Here is a 5,289-nt window from a genome sequence, read left to right as displayed (position 1 = left end):
TACGATAGAGCCAACTTGTAAAATGGAGTAAGCACTGAGGACATGATCAAACTCTTTCAGCACCGGCTGCACAGCTATACAAACCAACACGCTTCAAGTTATATATGACGACATGTTGATTTTGGCAGCAAAGTTCTATTTTAGTTTAGTCATAGTCTTTGGAATGCGACTTCATCTAGTTTTAGTCATATTTTAGTCACCTAGAATGTCTTAGTGTTAGTCTAGTTTTAGTTGACTAAATGTCATGCGATTTTAGTCGACTAAATATACAGTTGATTTAGTCAAATGTATTTTGGCGGGCTGTTGATGTCGTCCTAATGGCTGATTTTACACTTGCTGAAAATAGCCGATCTACAAGCTCACAGCTTGTAGATCTGGTATTTTCAGCATGTAACCAAGTGTAAAATGAGTAAATAAATAAATGACTCATACTGGATCTCTTGTCCACTAGTCCCTTCCTAACATTTTAGTCTAGTTTTTATTTGTTGACGAAATTGTCAGTATATTTAGTCTTAGTTTTAGTCACCATGGCTTATTTATTTAGTTTCCATTTGGTTTTTGTCAGTGAAAAAAGGTAGTCGACAAACATTTTTCGTCTTAGTTTTAGTCGACGAAAACGACACTGGACGAGATAGACAAAGCTCCTCATTTGGTGTACTGTATGAGCAACAGTGTTGTTAAATCTTCCCAAACCTTTTTCCCCCCCAGAAAGAGCACATTGTAAATCAAATTAATTTGGCATCTGTGGCTTCAGCCTGTGCAATAAATCCTCCTTGTCCAGTAATTGGAGTCATTTTCATACTTGTCTGATAGCATTATTTCACAGTATGATTATAACTTTTGATCCGATTGCTCAAAGTTTGACCGTGAATTCATAACCACTGTCGAAGACGACCATATAATATAATACTGCAGCGTTTGAATTCCCTTTTACGTTTAGCTTAACAATGTCAGGGTGAAAGAAACCCTTATGACATTTCGCTGTATAAGATGCACCTGTACAACTATTGACAATTAAAGGGATGTCCCGATCAGGTTTCGATCATTTGATTTGGAGTATTTGCCGATACCGATTGTTCCCGATACAATATTTATTTATATTAAAAAAAAACAAATCCAATCTAATCCATGATATGGATTGGCCCCCGATTTCCGATCACGTGATCGGATCGGGACAACCCTATACATGCAATCAATCAATATGACAATATTAAGAATAGCTAAATGTTGCTGGAGACCCTCTGCCATGCTAGTTTTAGTCTACAAGAGGAGGCTCTTCCTATATGCGTGCGTGCGTGCGTGCGTGCGTGCGTGCGTGCAGTGAACATGCTGCTTCCGATCAATGATCAGCCCGCCACCAGACCAGTAAAAGCCATAAACCTATAGCTATAGACCCCCCCATTTATCATGCTATACAATTATGCTTTATACGGTGCTGTAATTCCATAAAGGCATGATGCGATACTGCATGTCATATGTTTACTGCTCTCTGTCGTTTTGATGTGCGTGTGTGCGTGTGTGCGCGTGCGCGTGTGTTCAGTATGCACAGTACAGTGTGTATACCCTTGCACACACATGCGTCTGTTCTCGTCGAGTACATACTGTATACAGTATAGTCCATATATACATTGCAGCTGCATGCACCCACATACAGTATGCATGTGCTATACTGTACATGTGTGTGGTCTAAAGATCTGTCACGATGGCACAGATAGACATGTCATTGCGTAACTCGCCATGCATGCATAACACCGCAGATATGGGGTCTATTAAAAATGCATTGATCTGCTGCTGTGCATCTATTATGCATGGACGGATAATCCTTGAGAGAATAACATGAATTCATTAATAGAAAACAAGGATTAGTATGGGCACCGCGCCGAGGTGGAGAGAGAGAGAAATAGAGAGGGGTTTAAGTGAAACCGACAAGGAAGAAATAAATGAAAGATGTGCAAATTGGACTGGCTTATTAATGGGCATAGGGGGGAAACGTTGGGCAAAGCAGAGAGAAAGATGCAGAAAGAGAGGGAAATAGAATGACAGAGCAATTATTAACTATACATGTGGACTTGGTGGCTTAATTTTGATGCAGAAATAAATAAATCTATCTAATAAAGTATAGCAGTGTTAACTCTGAGATACACATCCGTATACGGGTCCACCCAGAACCCTGGTGGTCCCTGGACCCCCTGCTGAGAAACAGTGGTGTGCTACTATTGCCGTGGTTGGTCCTGCAAACAAATGTTCTGACAGTTTGTCTTTGTGAGGAGTCCAGTTATATAGGGAGCAGGTAATGGGCAAAGTGTTCACAGGTGGGCTGACGAGGGAGTCGGAGACAGGTGTGCAGTGTGATGGAATGGAATGAGGGAGTGGCCAGGGAGGAGACATGGTCTGTGGAGTGACAGATCATGACACAAAATGCATGCACACATTTGCGACACCGTTTGCGACGCTCTGCCTAAACATGAATCATGCCCATTTAGACCTGAGGACGATTCTACAAAATGTCTTCGAAATCCTAACAGTTTTCTGAAAATGTTTCTATATCAGTGGTGCTCAACCTATATTTCATGTCAAGGACCCCTAGAATCATATTGGCCAACCGACCCCCATCTTAAAATATGTTGTTCCAGGGACCTCCCCCCCAGAAGCAAAGATTTTAGTTAAAAACGTTTTCGCGATCTTTCAAAAATAGCAGACCTACAAGTTCGTAGCGCGCCACTCGGTGGCGCGATATGAGCTTGTAGATCTGCTATTTTTCAATAGCTAAAGTATAATGCACCAAAAGGGGATCCCACCCAGAATGTTTTAAAGAAACACTCCATAGTGCAGATTGGGGTCTCAGAGATAACACATTGTAATTGGTTGGTATAACGATGGAATTTGGAGATCCATGCCCCATACCCGTGACCCGGCTATGCAATACCCGTTGTACCCGTGTCAGAGTACCCGTTCCACCCATCTGTATGTGTCCCTTTTATGTCCATATATGGATATTTCTGTATCGGTCTCTCTGTGTCCCTTTATTCCTATATATGGAGTTCTGTGTCAGGACTCAGGCATGCCCAAATATGAAGTGTTGTGATGTCAGAACAGGCCATGCTCCATATATGGAGAGACACAGGGGTGATCAGGTGCAGAGTTCGGGGCAGAGGCTTTTGTGCTGGTTCTGGACAACCGGCTATCCGACGGACTCGACACCGGGCTCTGCACTTCACTCCCTGAGGGGGTGTGGCACGCGTGGAGTCGGTGGGGCGAACGGTTCTCGAGTTACGTGCATTTATACAGACGTATACACATCGACATCGTACGACGTGCACCAAGTCTGTGTGTGTGTACTTATACGGACAGAAAGGTTGAGAATCGTTAAATGGCACAAATTAAAACCATGCACCTTTCCTTTACACTGTGCTGTGGAAATGGACCAGGAAAGGAAGAGGAGCCACATGCTGAGAGAGCCATCTCTTTCTCCTTGCAGACGGTTATGTTTACATGACAACGGTCATGCATGGTCAGTATCATGGTCAGTATATCATGATCAGTATCTGGTCAGTATCATGGTCAGTATATCATGATCAGTATCTGGTCAGTATCATGTCAATATCATGTCAGTATCATGGACAGTATCATGGTCAGTAACATGTCAGTATCATGGTCAGTATCATGTCAGTATCATGGTCAGTATCATGTCAGTATCATAACGTATCAAACGGTATCATGTCAGTATCATGGACAGTATCATGGTCAGTAACATGTCAGTATCATGGTCAGTATCATGTCAGTATCATAACGTATCATGTCAGTATCATGGACAGTATCATGGTCAGTAACATGTCAGTATCATGGTCAGTATCATGTCAGTATCATGGACAGTATCATGGTCAGTATCATGTCAGTATTCTGTAACAGTACCATGGTGACATGACAGTGGTGGTGACAACCCTGCCATTGAGTGCTGTGAGAGAGGCCAGATGCATGTGACAGGTCCTGTCACATGCACCTGGCATGTGACAGGACCTGACATCCATGTACAATTCTACTTATACTCATAACAGGCTCTCCCCGAGTAGTAAGCTAATAATTATGTAAGCACATACTGTACTAAGTTTAGTCTGGTTTAATGTAAAATCGGAATTATATAAGAAGCACGATATAAATAAAGCTTACATTTTAATTGTGGTTGTGGGGGGCGGTAAGGTAACGGACCTGCATATTGGATAGGTTGAACTGGCCAAAAATGTATCACAGTCAGTTACTGTAGTTATGAACAGTGACTCAAGCAGCACACACTGAGAAGGTGAAAGCTCTTTATAACATAATCTTTATTCTTAAACAATCACTAACTTCATTCTGACTTTTTATTATCAATGCATATTTTTATTTCATCTCACAATTCATAATGCATATATGAGTGTGTTTCCGATGCAGTGAAATCATCTGCAAACATAAAAATACATAAATTATTCTTTATATCACAAACGACCAAGGCCTTCGCTTACACGTTCATACATCATGTAACCCCCCCCCCCCCCCCCAAATGTTCCCATTTAACCCTTTTCTTTACTTCACCCCCTCCCCTCTTTGCATTCTTTCATTTACATCCATTGTTCATGCACTGCCGTTTGTCGCCTTTACCCGTTAAACAAATATAAACCCCTTTAAGTTAATATACAAAGTTATTTTAATATGCTGGTCTTGTCTGCTGCCTGTCAGTATCTGAACTAATATCATTGTTATAGAAGCTGTGGGACATGAACTAATCTACCATTAGTTCTTAGGGGGTATCTCGTACCTGCTATCAAACTGGGCTCCAGGTGGAAGACTAAAATCTGCCTCAGCTGTAATCAATTCTGCTGTTCCTATCTGTGCAAAAACCTTTTTTTATCTTATCTATACTGCAGATATGGTACCCAACCAGAACTCTAAAGGGATGCATTAACTCAAGGCCAATAAAATATCACTCTAATCATCACATATACAATATTTGTTTTTGTCCTCTAAAAAATAGAGCCAATCTTACCTCAACTTAACAGTCTTCACTCTCATATTATTGTTCTATATGTTTCAGCTCCACTGCTGCGCCTCAGGCCTGTACAATTTTAACCCATTTCCAAACCTCCAGCACATTGGCCAGACTTAACGAAACACACCTTGCACCACCCAAAACCCCATCAACCCCACCCACCGCTGGTCTCATTAGAAGACCACTCCATTGGCCAGGCTTTGTGCATTGGATGCTGGACAAAGGGTGGCCTCACCTGCCTTCACGTCTGGCCCGATTCATTGGAC

Source organism: Protomyctophum parallelum, assembly GCF_964188405.1.
Source record: "Protomyctophum parallelum genome assembly, chromosome: 14".
Classification (NCBI taxonomy): domain Eukaryota; kingdom Metazoa; phylum Chordata; class Actinopteri; order Myctophiformes; family Myctophidae; genus Protomyctophum; species Protomyctophum parallelum.
This window is presented reverse-complemented; position numbering follows the sequence as displayed.